Below are 16,169 nucleotides of genomic sequence, written 5' to 3'. Positions count from 1 at the left end.
ATGACTAGAGATGACCCCCAATTCCCCAATTGATAAATGGTCAAAGGATATGAACAGGCAGTTTTCCAATGAAGAAATCAAAACAATTTATTGTCATATGAAAAATGCTCTAAATCATCATTGATTGGAGAAATACCAATTAAAACAACCTTGAGGTATCATTTTACACCTATCAGACTGACTAAAATGATTGATGGGGAAAGTGACATATGTTGGAGGGGATATGGAAAAATTGGGACACGAATTCATTGTTGGTGGAATTGTGAACTGATCTAACCATTTTGGAGAGCAATCTGGAATTATGCCCAAAGAGTTATTAAACTATCTGTATATACCCTTTGACCCTGCAATACCACTACTTGGTCTATTTCCAAAGATGATTAGGGAAAAAAGTAAAAGAATATATATGTTCTTAAATGTTTATAGCAGTTCTCTTTGTGGTGACAAAGAACTGGAAATTGCAGGGATTGGAGGTGGGCTGAACAAATTATGGTGTATATAATTGTGATGGAATACTACTGTGCTTTAAGAAATGATGAGGTCAGTGGAGCCAAGATGGCAGAGTAAAAGCAGTGACTTGCTTGAGTTCTCCCCCAAGCCCCTCTAAATACCTATAAAAATGGCTCTAAACAAATTCTAAGGCAGCAGAACCCACAAAAAGACAGAGTGAAACAAATTTTTAACCCAAGACAGTCTGGATGGTTGATCGGAAAGGTATATCATGCCAGGCTGGGAGAGGAGCGCAGTTCAATGTGGGCACGCAGGCCTCAGAGACCCTGGAGCAGGCCTTAGAGGACTGAATTGCCAGCAGCTGTGGTGGTTTCCAGACTTCTCAACCCATGAATGCCAAAGACAACTTAGAAGGTCAGTGGTAAAAGTCTGTGTCTATGGTGAGAGAGAGAAGCCGGTGGTCTCAGCTCCAGTCCCCAAGCTTGGCCGGGGCAGTGGCTGCCTCCTGAGTTTCCGGTCCACAGACTGAGGGGGAATCGAGTGGGTGATAAGATGGGGATTGCAGGGATCTCTCTGCTGGTGCAGGATTCTCTTGCTTTGCCTGTGGTTGGATCTGGGTCACAGTTCTGGGTGGCAGTCCTAGGGCGAGGAGGAGTGCTGGTGTGGTGGAGCTTGTAGTGGCTGTGGAGAGGAAACCCTCCTCACAGTTCCAAGACAGAAAAGAGTTCTCATTGACTGCAGCACAGGCTAGGAAAGGAGTAAACAACTCGACCTTGAATATAGCACCTTGGAAGAACTGAAAATTTACAGGTCCCTGGAAGTATCTCTGAAAACAGCTGCACAAAACCCCTGAAGCTTGGGACAGTACATTCTCCACACTGGAAACAGGCTCCTACCTTAACAAAGAGTTTATAACTCAAGTAATTGGCCGGGATCATGAGCAAGCAGTGCAAAAAGAGTCAGATTATGTTATCTTACTTTGATGACAAAGAAGATCAAAACATACAACCAGAAGAAGACAATGAAGCCAAAGCTCCTACATCCAAAGCCTCCAAGAAAAATATGAATTGATCCCAGGCCATGGAAGAGCTCAGAAAGGATTTTGAGAAGCAAGTAAGAGAAGTAAAGGAAAAACTGAGAGTGATGCTAAAGGAGACCCAAAAAAATACTGAAGAAAATAACGCCTTAAAAAATAGCCTAACCCAAATGGCAAAAGAGGTCCAAAAAGCCAATGAGTAGAAGAATGCCCTTAAAAGCAAAATTGGCCAAATGGAAAAGGAAATCCAAAAGCTTACTGCAGAAAATACTTCCTTAAAAGTTAGAATGGAGAAATTGGAAGATAGGGACAATTTGAGAAATCAAGGCACTGTAACACTAATCCAAAGAAATGAAAAAATAGAAGAGAATGTGAAATATCTCATTGGAAAAACAACTGACCTGGAAAATAGATCCAGGAGAGAGAACTTAAAAATTATTGGACTATCTGAAAGCCATGATCAAAAAAAGAGCCTAGACATCATCTTTCAAGAAATTATCAAAGAAAACTGCAAAATAGAAATTGAAAGAATCCTGATCACCTCCTGAAAGAGATCCCCAAAGGAAAACTCCTAGGAATGTTGTAGCCAAATTCCAGAATTCCCAGGTCAAGAAGAAGATGTTACAAGCAGCCAGAAGGAAACAATTCAAGTATTGTGGACACACAATCAGAATAACAAAAGATTTAGCAGCTTCTGCATTAAGGGTCTGGAGGGCATGGAGTATGATATTCCAGAGGGCAAAGGAGTTAGGACTACAACCTAGAATCACCTATCCAGCAAAACTGAGTATAATCCTTCAGGGTAAAAAATGGTCATTCAATGAAATAGGGGACTTTTAAGCATTCCTGTGGAAAAGACCAGAGCTGAATAGAAAATTTGACCTTCAAATACAAGACTCAAGTGAAACATGAAGAGGTAAACAGGAAAGAGAAATCATAAGAGACTTATTAAGGTTGAACTGTTTACATTCCTGCAGAGAAAGATGATATTTGTAACTCATGAGTCCTTTGTCAGTATTAGGGTAGTGGGAGGGAAAAATTATGTTAGTATATATAGACAGATAGAGGGCACAGGGTGAGTTGAAGATGAAGGGGTGATATCTGGAAAATAAAATCAAAGGGTGGGAGAAGATTATACTGGGAGAAGGAGAAAGGGAGAAGTAGAATGAGGTAAAATATCTCACATGAAACAGACAAGAAAAGGCCTTTACAGTGGAGGGGAAATGGGGGAAGGTGAGAGGGAATGAGTGAATCTTATTCTCATAGGATTTGACTTAAGGAGGAAATAACATACACAGTGGGGTGTGGAAATCTATCTTACCCTACAGGAAAATAAGGGGGGAAAGGGACCATAGAGCAGGGGGTTGATAGAGGGGAGGGCAGATTGAGGGAGGGGATAATCAAAAGCAAACACTTCTGAGGAGGGACAGGATCAAAAGAGAGAATAGAATAAATGGGGGGTAGGATAGGATGAAGGGAAATATAGTTAGTTTTTTACAACAGAACTACTATGGAAGTGTTTTGCATGACTACACATCTATAACCTGTATTGAAATGCTTTCCTTTTCATTGAGGGTGGGTGGGGAGGGAGGAAGGGAGAAAATTTGTAACCCAAAGTTTTAAAAAACACATGTTAAAAATAAAAATATTAAATTAAAATTAAAAAAATTAAAAAATTTTTAAAAAATTAAAAAACAGAAATTATGGGCTCAATGATCTTAGAAAAACATGGAAAGACACAAAATAATGAAGAATAAAATGAATAGAACCAATATTGTATACAGTAACTACAATACTGTTTTAAGAATGAATTTGAGTGAATAAGTTATTTTGACTACTATAAATACCCATTATGGTCAGTTTCTTTTTTTTTATTGTTTGCTCATATTTTCCAGCTTATTTCTTGACTTTGGACTTTATATTACAATTAAGTTCTGCTCACTTTCTGGGATAGAGGGATGGCTAGCTTGCAATTCTATGGCTAAATTTGGGAGCTATAGATTTTTAGTGCTTTAAAGGTGGTGTGATCTGAGGGGAGTTTTCTTCATCATTCTTCTGGTCTGTGCTGTGGTCCTTACCTAGGTAGGGCCTCTATTCCCTCATGACTAAAGGTTTTGCCTGCTTCTTTCTGTCCTGGAACTTTGACCCAGAATTGGGTAATGGGTTTCTCTGTAATATTTTTCCAGTCTCTTAGCACTCTTAGTGCTGCCACTGTTGCTGCTACTGTGGCTGGTGCTGTTGACCTCTTCAGGTCCCATAGCTGCTGGTACTTCCTCCATGCTCATTTCTGTCTTACTTCCACCCCAGGGTCCACTAGCAGATGTCTTTTTCAGCATTCCCAAGATATCTTGGGCTGGAAAAATCAGATATAGTAACTTTTTTTGTTATCTCATTCAGAGCTTTGTTTGAGGTGTTTTTCAAAAAGTTGTTTATTGGGTTACATTGAGAGAGCTCAGCAGAAATGTTTAATTCCCCCCACCAAGTTTCTAAGAGAACATGGAAAATCACAGCTTCCTGTGGAAATTCATTAACTTTTGAATTCTACTTTATTACATAGATTACTGATCTTAAAGTTAGGTAGATTTCCTTGTTTATGTATATACAACCACAAAAAATGTGTGTATGTACCACACTCCCCTCTTCCTAACCCCGCAGGCTACTTCTGCCAACTCTCAGATGCATTGGTGAGCCACATCCTCATATCAGTGTTTGCTACTCACTTCAGACTTCTAAAGATAACTCTGAGGGACTCAGGTTTCTCTAACTGCTGCCCACAAACCCCATCAGTGTCATTTCCATTCCACTTTACTCCACAGTCAGACAACATATAGAGTGCTGTTTCCAATTCTAGATGCCATTTTTCCATGCCTGGAAAGTAATACTTCTTCATCTTAAACTCACTGAGTTCCTCTTTTTCAAGATATAACTCAAGGACCATCTTATACACAAAACCTTTCCTAATCCCTTCAACTACTAATTCCTTTCCTACCTAACTGCTATGTATTTATTATACATATAGTTACTTTGTAATACATGTAATCTATGTACATGCTATCTTTCCTCATGTAAGCTCCTTGAGACTAGGGATCTTTTGTGTCTTTTACATCAAAACCTTGGACAGTGCCTAAAACAACGGATGCTTAGCAAATATTCCTTGATTGGTTTGAGGAGTTTTTTAAAAAACCATTTAGTGGATTGGATTGGGAGAGCTCACCAAGTTTCTAAGGGATTATGGAAAATCACAGTTTATCTCTTAGATAAAAAGTCCAAGAGAAATATTTTCTAGCTTAATACAGAAGTTTCTAGGATTTGAAACCCAGTTATATCTCTTTTCCATTTTTTTAAAATTAATTTATTTTGATTTATCAACAATCACTTCCATATGCTTTTGAGTTTAAAATTTTTCTCCCCCTTCCTCCCCACCATCCTCCCTAAGATGGCACATAATCTGATATAGGCTATACATATACATTCCTATTAAACATATTTTCACATTAGTGATGTTGTAAGTAAAAATTAGAGCCAATAGGAGGAACCACCAGAAAGAGGAAACAAAACTCATCAGAAGAGAAAAAAAATAGCAAATAGTATGCTTCAATCTGCATTTGAATTCCATAGTTCTTTTTTTGGATGTGGATAGCATTTTTCATCACGAGGCCTTTGGAGATGTCTTAGATCCTTGTATTGCTAGGAAGGGTTAAGTTTATCAATATTAGTTATCGCGCAACGTGGCTGTTACTGTGTGCAACGTTCTCTTGGTTCTGCTCACTTCACTCAGCATCAGACCTTACAAGCCTTTCAGGTTTTTCTGAAGTCAGCCTGTTCATCATTTCTTATAGCACAATAGTATTCCATTACATTCATATACCACAACTTGCTCAGCCATTCCACAATTGATGGGCATCCTCTCAATTTCCAATTGTTTGCCACCACAAAAAGAGCAGCTGTGAATATTTTTGTACACGTGAGTCCTTTTCCCATTTATATGATATCTTTAGAATATAGCCTTAGAAGTGCTATTGTTGGGTCAAAGGGTATGCACATTTTTATAGCCCTTTGGGCATAGTTCCAAATTGCTCTCCAGAATGGTTGGATCATTTCACAACTCCACCAACAATGCATTAGTGTTCCAATTTTCCCATATCTTCTCCAACATTTATCATTTTCCTGTTTTATCATGTTGGCCAATCTGATAGGTGTGATGTGGTACCTCAGAGTTGTTTTGATTTGCATTTCTCTAATCAATAGTGATTTAGAGCATTTTTCATATAACTGTAGATGGCTTTAATTTCTTCATCTGAGAACTGCTTGTTCATATATTTTGACCATTTATCAGTTTGGGAATGACTTGTATTCTTATAAATTTGACTTAATTCTCTATATATTTTAGAAATGAGGCCCTTGTGAGAGGCTAGTCGAAAAAATTCTTTCCCAATTTTCTACCTTCCTCCTAAACTTAGTTGTGTTGGCTTTGTTTGTGCAAAAACTTTTCAATTTAATGTAATCAAAGTTATCCATTTTGCTTTTCATAATGTTCTCTATCTCCTGTTTGGTCATGAATTCTTCTGTCCTCCATAGATCTGATAGGTAAACTATTCCTTGCTCTCCCAGGTTGCTTGTAGTATCAGCCTTTATATCTAAATCATGAACCCATTTTGACTTTATTTTGCTATATGGTGTGAGACTTTGGTCTATGCCTAGTTTTTGCCATACTCTTTTCCAGTTTTCACAGCAGTTTTTTTCAAAGAGTGGGTTATTATACCAGAAGCTGGGGTCCTTGGGTTTATCAAATAATAGATTATTATAGTTATTGACTACTGCATCTTGCATATTTAACCTATTCCACTGATCCACACCACTCTATTTCTTAGCCAGTACCAAGTAGTTTTGATGATTGCTGCTTTATAATACAGTTTAACATCTGGAATGGTTAGGCCACCTTCCCCTGCCTTTCTTTTCATTAGTTCCCTTGATATTCTGGACTTTTTGTTTTTCCAAATGAATCTTGTTATTATTTTTTCTAACTCTATAAAATAATGTTTTGGTAGTTTGATTGGTATGGTACTGAATAAGCAAATTAGCTTAGGTAGAATTGTCATTTTTATTATATTAGCTCAGCTTCCCCATTAGCAACTGATATTTTTCCGATTATTTAGATCCAACTTTCTTTGTGTGAAAAGTGTCTTGTAATTGTGTTCATGTAGTTCCTGGGTTCCTAAATATTTTATAATGTCTACCGTAAGCTTAAATGGAATTTCTCTTTCTATCTCTTGCTGTTGGGCTTCGTTGGTAATATATAGAAAAGTCGATGATTTATGTGGGTTTATTTTATAGCCTGCAACTTTGCTAAAGTTGTTTATTATTCCAAGTACTTTTTTACTTGATTCTTTAGGATTTTTCTAAGTATATCATCATGTGATCTGCAAAAAGTGTATATCTCTTTTCCATAATCTGACCTCATGATTTTGCTGTTTAGCAGACCAAAGTTCAATTTGTGATTTTCCATGTATCTGAGGAGACATTCTGAAGAGCTATGCCATTTATGACTTCTTTCTTTTTTGTAGGAATTTATTTTCATTTTGGAGTTCAAACAGACTCTTCACTTATCTTTTCTAGACTGAACATTTTTGCTTCCTCTTTTACCCCTCTTTGCTAACTCCTCTATATGCACAAATGATTCCATTCCTTCTTATCTTCTCTAGTAGGTTGACCCCTCTATCACCTTTCCTCTCACTACTTTTTGATTGTTCACTGTATAGTAACTGCTTCCCTACTGCCTAAAACCAGAATACCCTCATCCTCAAAAATCCTTTCCTTCTGCAGCTAACCTTCTTGAGATCATCTGCAATAGGTGTCTCCCTTTCCTTTCTTCTAACTCATCTTAGCTCTACAATCTGACTTCTGACCTCATCATTCAATCAAAATGGCTCTCTCCAAAGTTAATAATGATTTCTTAATTATAAAATAAAATCTAATGGCCTTTCTCAATCCTCCTCCTTCTCTGCAGCCGTTGACACTTTTAATCACTCTCTTCTCCTTGGTACTCTCTTCTCTCTAGGTTTTCATGACATTGCTCTTTTCTGATTCTCATGATCACTAACTATAGGGGTCCCCTAAGGCCCTCTTCTCCCTCTATACCATTTCAATTGATGATCTCATCAGCTCCCATGGATTTAATTTTTATCTCTGCAGATGATTCTCAATTCTACTTGGTCAGTCCTAACCATTCTCTCAACCTGCATTCTCACATCTCCAAATGCCTATTAGATATCTTAAACTGGATATCTTGTAGATATCTTAAATTTAACATATCACAAACTAAACTCATCTCCCTTCTTCCTAACTTGTTTATTAATGTTGAGCATACTACTAACCTCCCAGTCACTCTGACTTACAACCTGGCTTTTATCTTTGAATGCTTACTCTCTCATCCCATCCTACCCCCATATATAGTCAAGTCCTATCATTTTTGCCTTCATAACATCTCTTCTCTCCTCTGACAGTGCAACCACTCTGCTAAATGCCTTTATCATCTCTTGTCTGGACTGTTGCAATAGCTCACAACCTCCACTCAGATATCAAGTTGATCTTCCTAAAATGCAGATTTAACCAAATCACTATCTCCTCCCACCTATTCAGTAAGCTCCAGTGACTCCCTATGACTGCTAGGATTAAATATAAAATTCTCTTTCAAAGGGTTTTCAAAACCCTTTATAACTCTCCTCTCTACCTTTCTATTCTACCTTACTCTTTCCACATTCTCTAGTATTCCATTCCATTCGTATTCCAAAATTTGTTTACCCATTCCCCAATAGGAAGAGACTCAATCTTCTGTTTTTGACTACTACTAAAAGAGGTGCCATATTTTTATATATTGAGATTCCTTTTTCCTTTCTTTGATTTCTTTGGTGTAAAGAGTATAAATAGTTTGGTAACCTTTTGTGCATAGTTCTAAATTGATTTCTAGAAAAGCTGTCCCAGTTCACAGTTCAACCAACCATACACCAGTGTACCTTGTTTTACCTAATCTGTTCCACTGATCAGCATCTTTAAAAAAAGGTAGCAAATTACTTTAATGATTACTGCCAATTTGAGATTTGATGCTGATAGATCTTTCTTATCACTTTTCCTTTTTAATTACCCCTGAGATTCTTGGCCTTTTGTTTCTTCATATAAATTGTATCATTTTATATATCTAGGACCATAAGATATTATTTTGGGAATCATACTGGTAAGGCACCAAATAAGTAAATTAATACTCATGAGCATTTAATATTTCTCCAATTATGTAGCTTTGTCTTTAGTTCTGCAGGTAGTCACTAAGTAAATATTGGTAGATATACTCACAAATATTTTATATTTCTGATATTTTGAAAGGAATTTTTCTCTCTATCTCTTTTTGCTGAGTTTTCTTTGGGATTAAGTACATTATCATATCATTAGCAACAAGTGATAATATTGCTTCCTCTTTTCCCATATATGTTCCTTCAATTTATTTTTTTTAAAATCTTTTCACCATTTCTAGAACTATATCAGATAGTAGTGCTGATTTTATTGGAAGGTCCCCTAAATTTTTTCCATTCCATATTTGTTAAATTGTATTTAATATATTAAGGAAAAATTCATTTGTTTCTATGATTTCAAGAGTTTTTAATTGAAAAAAAGTTGTTTTGTCAAAAGTCTATTCAGCACTTATTGATATAATTGTATGGTTTTATTTATGTAGTATTAATATAATTTACTATATTTTAGTTTTCCTTTATTGAACCAGTTCCATATTTCTAGTGTAAACTCAATATAGTCATAACAATAAATCAAAGTTCCTTAACTCAGTAACAAAACAGGAATTATAAAATTAAAGAAAAATTAATACAATTGAAAACAAAAGATTACTGAACTGATTAATAAGACTAATCTGCTTTTAAAAACAAATAACCAATTTGATTTTAAAAAAGAGAGAAGAAAACCAATTGTTCATATGAAAAATGAAAAATAAAAAAGAACTTACAATTGAAGAAATAAAGGAAATTATCAGAAGCTACTTCACAGAATTATATGTGAACAAATATGATATTTAGAAGAAATAGATGAATACTTTGAAAAATATAAAATAATTAGATTAGCAAAACAAAAAATAGGCTAGTCAAATTTTAAAAAATGAACAAACCATAAATGAATTCCTAAAGAAGGAAAAAAAATTTATGAGCCTTGGAGACTAGGGGAGTGGTGGTATCTCAACAATAATAGGGAAGTTGGGAAGAAGGAAGACTTTTGGGAAAGGATAAAAAGTTAAGGTTTGGACATGTTCAATTTAAGATGTTCACAGGACATTTACTTTAATTTTTCCAGTAGACACTTAGAGATGTAAAAGTAAAGGACAACATAGTGGTTAGGGTTGAACAAATTGATCTCAGAATAATCTGCATAATTAGATGAATACATGAGAGCTCATGAGATCACCAAGTGAAATACTATAGAAGAGGGCATGTCAGAGCTCTGTCAGACAGCCACAGTTGGATGATGCAACCTGGATAAAGATCCAGCAAAAAAGACAGAGAAGGAACAATCAGATACGTAAGAGAACCAGGAGACAGTAGTATTACAACATATTCAGGGAAGAGAGTATCAATGAGAAAAAAGTGTTTGAAAGTATCAAAGGCTGGAGAGAGGTCAAGAAGGAAGAGGACTGATAAAAGATTTGACAATTAAAAGATTGTTAGTAACTTTGATAGAGAAGTTATGGTTTAATGATCAGGTTGGAAGTCAGTGGGTGGATAGTTAAGCAGAGTGTGAGAGGAAAGTATCACTTTCTCAAGGAGTTGAGTCAGAAAAGGAAGCAGAGATATCAGACGATATCATAGATGGATAGGGCAACTGAAGTTATTTTGTCCAACTCCTAAAATATCCCTTTAGTAATTTGGTGCTTACAGCATATGTCTGTAAAATCAGTTTAGGTAGTATTATAATGTTTATAATATTGGAATGGCTCAAAATGAGCCCTGAATAACCTTTCAATATTTAAGTTATCTATTTCTTTATGAAGTATTTTATCATTATCTTGATTATATCTTGGTAGAGTAACTCCAAGATATTTTATGCATTTTAAAATTATTTTAAATAGTATTTCCCTTTTATTATTTTCTCCCACATTTTGTTATTTATATATAGAAATACTGAGAGGTTTTATGAATTTATTTTGTATTTGGCTACTTGACTGATGCTCTTGATGGTCTCAATTAGTTTCTGTACTGATTCCCCGGAGTTTTCTAAGTAAATAATTTTCTCCAAAGAATTGGGTTAGTTTTATCTCATTTTTGCCTGTCTTTACTCTTTCTTTTGTCTTCTTATTGTTACCAGCATCTCTAGAACTATGTCAAATAATAGCTGGGAAAGATAGCACCTTTGCTTTATTCCAGTATTTACCAGGAAAGATTCTAGTTCATTTCCACTAGTGATAATGTTAGCTTTGGGTTTGTACTTATATGTCTGTTTTGCAGGTTGTTTTATTTTTGCTTTTAGCATGGAAAAGTGATGTACTAACTTTGTCAAAATCTTTTATGTATATTTAGATATAATTAAGTAGTTTGAATTTTTTGTTTTTTTAATATGATTACATATATTATTTTATACACATATTATTTTCCTAATGTTAAATGATTCTTGACTCCTTGGAAAAAACTCTAACTTGATAGATCATAGAAAATAGATTTTTGATTGTTTGTTTTCATTACATTGCTCTTTATGCCAGTATTTTATTAAAATTTTTAAGCTTCAACTCATTAGTGATATTGTTATGGAATTATCTTCCTTTATCCTTTCCCAATAAGGATTATGTATGTGTTGCATAAAGGTTGTTTGACAAAATGTTTTATTTTGAAATTTTTGAGGTTTTCATTCTTTAATGTAAGTTTAAAGTGGGCTTCCCAGCTCTACTGGCAGATCAGGTCCCCAGCAGATAAATCCACAATTCCTCTCCAGTTTTTTTTTTTTTGTGAGCCCCTACTGTTATGATTATCAGTTGATATCAATCAGCCAGCTAGAATTAGATTTTAGTTAGGGACTATTTGTAAGGTGGTATAGTAAAAAGAGTTGGTAAAAAGAAAATTCACCCCCTCCCACCCACCACTCTTCCTGCAAAAGTCTGGGATAAAAGTATATACAGAGTGTGGGGGAAGTGGGCTTGAGCTTAATGAATTTACATAGCAAAGGGATAAACTCATAGCTCCAGATTATTGGAAGTCCTCTTACCATTTTAAATACATTCAATACATATTTATTAAGGATCTATTATGTGCCAGGTACTGTGCTAAATATTTGGAATAAAAATAAGACAAAGATAGTCTCTGCCTTCACAGTTTAATGGGGGAAGATGATACACAGTAGGAAGCTAAAAATACAAGGTCACTAGGGGGCATCCAGCAGAGGCCCACGATGATTTGTGGAGTCCAAACCAAACAGTTGCTGATGGAAAATCATGCTTTGACTGGGAAGTTCTCAGTTTTTGTTGTTGTTCAGTCTTTTTTTCAGTCACGTTCAACTATTTGGGACCTCATTTTGAGTTTTCTTGGCAAAGATACTGGAGTGGTTTGCTATTTCCTTCTTCAGCTCATTTTATAGATGAGGAACTGAGACAAACAGGGTGAAGTGACTTGTTCAGGGATATGCAGATAGCAAAAGTGTCTGAGAACAGATCCGAATGCAGGAAGATGAGTCTTCGGGATTCCAAGCCCAACACTCTATCCACTGTGTCACCTAGTTTATTGCTTACCCTTCCATCCTTTCAATTAACTCTATAAAATAATTTTTTTTATTAATGTGATTGTTATGGTATTGAATAGATAAATTAACTTAGATAGAATTTTTGTCCTTATTATATTGACTCACTCTACTAATGGGCTATTGATAATTTTCCAATTGTTTAGATCTGACTTTATTTGTGGGGAGTGTTTTGTAGTTGTGTCCATATAGGTCCTGGGTTTGTCTTGGTAGGAAGACTTCCATATATTTTATGTTGTTTACAACTGTTTTAAATGGATTCTCTTTCTATCTCTTGCTGCTGGGTTTTGTCAGTAACATAGAAATGCTAACATTTTATGTGGGTTTATTTTGTATCTTACAACTTTTCTGAAATTGTTGATTATTTCAAGTAGTTTTTAGTTAATTCTCTAGGATTCTCTAAGTCTACCATCATATCATCTGCCAAGAATGATAGTTTTGTTTCCTCCTTGCCTATTCTAATTCCTTCAATTTATTTTTCTTCTCTTATTGCTATTGCTAACATTTCCAGTACAATATCAAATAATAGTGGTGATAATAGGTATCCTTGTTTCACACCTGATCTTATTGGGAATGCTTCTGAGCTTATCCACATTACAGATAATGCTTGCTGATGGTTTTAGATAAATATTACTTGTCATTTTAAGGAAAACTCCATCGATTCCTATACTCTCTAGTGTTTTTTCATAGGAATGAGTGTTGTATTTTGTCAAAAGCTTTTTTCTGCATCTATTGAGATATATGTCTTTATTGGTTCTGTTACTGATATGGTCAATTATGCTGATCATTTTCCTAATATTGAACCAGCCCTGCATTTCTGGAAAAAATCCCACCTGATCACAGTATGTGATTCTGGTAGTATATTGCTATAATTTCCTTGCTAGTTTATCTATTTAAAAATTTTGCATCAATATTCATTGAAATTGTTCTATAGTTTTCTTTCTCTGTTTTGGCTCTTCTTGGTTTAGCTATCAGCACCATATCTGTGTCATAAAAGAGTTTGGTAGGACTCCTTCTTCACCTGTTTTCCCAAATGGTTTATATAGTATTGAAATTAATTGTTCTTTAAATGTTTTATAGAATTCACTTGTAAATCCATCTGGCCTTGGAAATTTTTTCTTAGGGAGTTCTTTGATGGCTTGTTCAATTTCCTTTTTCTGAAAAGTGGTTATTTAAGTATTTTATTTCCTCTTCTGTTAATCTGGGCAATTTATATTTTTGTAAATATTCATCTGTTTCACTAAGATTGTCAAATTTGTTGGCATACAATTGGGCAAAATAGCTCCTAATTATTGTTTTGATTTCCTCTTCATTGGTGGTACATTCACCCTTTTCATTTTTGATGTTAGTAATTTGCTTTTCTCTTTATTTTACTTGCATTTTAATATTTCTATTTAGTACTGGTCTTTTCATCAGGACTGCTTGGAAATACTTTATATCATTAAAAGTCTATTTTTTCCCTATAAAGTCATACTAATTTTATAGGAAAAAAGTGGACCTTTATTTGTTATAATATGAAGCCATTTTATGTAATAGAGATAAAGAAGAGACCTTTCTAACAAGAGCCATGGTAAAGTAAGGATGCCTATTATCACCATTAGTTTTTATATGGTGCTAGAAATGTTAACTATAGCAATAGGAAAAAAAAGCAAATCAAGCATAGGAAGCAGTATTTTCACTTTTAGCTGATAATATGATGGTTTACTCAGAGAATCCTAGAGTCAACCAAAAAATTATTGAAACAGCAACTTCAATAAAATTGCAAAATATAAAATGAATCTATATAAATCATTGTCATTTCTGCACATTACCAACCAAGCCCAGCAAGAAATAGAAAAAAAATCCATTTAATCTAACTATAGAATGTATAAAATACTTGGGCATCTACCTACTAAGACACATTGTAAAGGCAAACAGCTTTGGAAGACTTAAGATCTCTGATAAATGCAATTACCACCCATGATTTCACAGAACTAATGATGATCTATGCTATCTACCTCCTGACAGAAAATATATGGATTAAAAATGCAGAATGAAACACATTTTTAGATATGGACAATTTCCATGTTTTGCCTTACTATGCATATTTGATATAAAGATTTTGTTTTTCTTTTTAATTAAGAATGGGGTGGAAGAGAAAGGAAATAAATGCTTATTAAATGAAAAATAAAATAATAATTTAAAAATTATATTCAGTTTTGCCAAATTGGTTATTCTTGGTTGTAAGTTTTTATCATTTACCTTTTGGAATATTGTAGTGTACAGTTCTTTATAGTAACAGCTACCAAGTTGTATGTGATCCTAACGTGGTACTTGGATCGCTTGCAGGATTTTTTTTCTTAAATTTGGAAGCACTGGCCTTTGGCCATGATTTCTGGGAGTTTTCATTTTGAGGCTCCTTTTAGGGGGTAGATTCTTGTATTTTCTTTGCCCTCCAGTAGATCCTTTTATTTAGGATATCTTGAAATGTGTTATCTAGGGTTTTTTTAAATGGTCATGATTTTTATTTAGTTCAGTATTTCTTACATCATCTTTCCTTCGTCTGTCCTTTCTCTCTCTCCTTCTCCTTGGACAATTCTGAACCCATATTTGGCTGCATCCCTTGCTATGAGCCCAATAGGTACAAACAGATATTTTTGTTTGTGTTAGTAGCAGCAACCCCCCATCCCCTGCAAAGCCCCAGGTTCTGCCCTGGCCTTAACTCCTGCTGTAGCTCTAGTAGGCCTGCCTGGGAGTAACCTTGTCTATATGATGTTCTGGTCCTCTTTGAGCCGCTTTTCTTGCTGTGGTTTAATGGATACTGCACTGACTAGATGCTTGTGTGACTATTTCCTTTTGTAATGGTTACTTGGGCCCTGGTTGAGCATTGTCATCTTCTGTGACTTGTGACCAGGCTGTCTGAGCATTGGACTGACTCTGTCTTCTACAGTGTGTCTGGGCAGTAGCCCAGCAGGCTTTCTGCTTATCCTGGCTTGTCTCCTCTCAGAGCCTCTGCAAGATTCTGGTGTTTTTTTTTTATAGTCATGTTCTTGATGGAGATATACGTGACTATTTTTCTTTACTTTTTTCTTAGTCATTGCTTTATCTTTTTAAGAGTTTTATTGGTCAATTCATGAGGAATTTGTGATCCTCTAAGTTCTAATAAGCCACCATCTTTTTGCAGTTCCAAAGATATCCTGTCTATTTCAATATCTTCATCTGTACAATAAGAATAATAGGCTGATAGACTTTTAGAGCTATAAAGAACCTTCTTAGTTACTCCAACACCATTGTCTTATAAAAAAGGAAACCATGCCTCAGACATGAACATGATCTTTTAAATTTAAAGCTATCTTAGTTTCTAGGCAAATATATTCGTCATTATCATTATTGGATATACTATGAACCTGACCTAGAATCTATACCTTAAGCAACAGTCCAGAAAACTAAATCCCTTGCTTTGACATCATCCCTTAAATAAATTTTTATCATTTCATCTACCCTTGCTCCATTATTTTTTCCCTTACCAGCAGTTTTAAAAATGCCCCTTGTGTCTGTAAGGTTTTCAGTTTTTTGCTCAAGTTTTCACAATCCTTACGAATTTTTTCTGATTCTTTTTATCAGCATTGTTGATTCTTACAAGTGGTGGGCAGTGGTCAGCTTCTCTGACAAATGATATGCTAGTTCTACCTGAAAAAATTGCTTAAATGGGTTAGCATGTAAAGTGCTTTGTAAATTCCAAAGCACTATCTGAATGTCAACTGTTATAATAAATGAGTGTCTATGCAGTAATGAGTGTCACTCATAATTCCAAATGGACTATTTCCAGTTAAAAGAGATCAATGAGAGCTCCCCTGAGAATTAACTATTAGCTAAGAAAAAGAGTTCCATATGAAACAGATCTAAGGAAAAAACATACTTGAGGATG

The 16,169-nt window shown here is 35.0% G+C and overlaps 1 protein-coding gene across 1 annotated transcript in view; it reads left to right on the top strand.

Moving 5' to 3' along the window:
- The window catches only part of NELL2 (neural EGFL like 2), a 191,109-nt gene that overhangs the window by 21,300 nt on the left and 153,640 nt on the right, over nucleotides 1-16,169 (top strand). The window lies entirely within an intron of this gene.

This window comes from Vombatus ursinus, unplaced genomic scaffold, assembly GCF_900497805.2.
Source record: "Vombatus ursinus unplaced genomic scaffold, bare-nosed wombat genome assembly UNPS02013950.1, whole genome shotgun sequence".
In the NCBI taxonomy this organism is placed as follows: domain Eukaryota; kingdom Metazoa; phylum Chordata; class Mammalia; order Diprotodontia; family Vombatidae; genus Vombatus; species Vombatus ursinus.
Note: the sequence above shows the minus strand (reverse complement) of the source record. Positions and strands in the feature narration are given on the sequence as shown.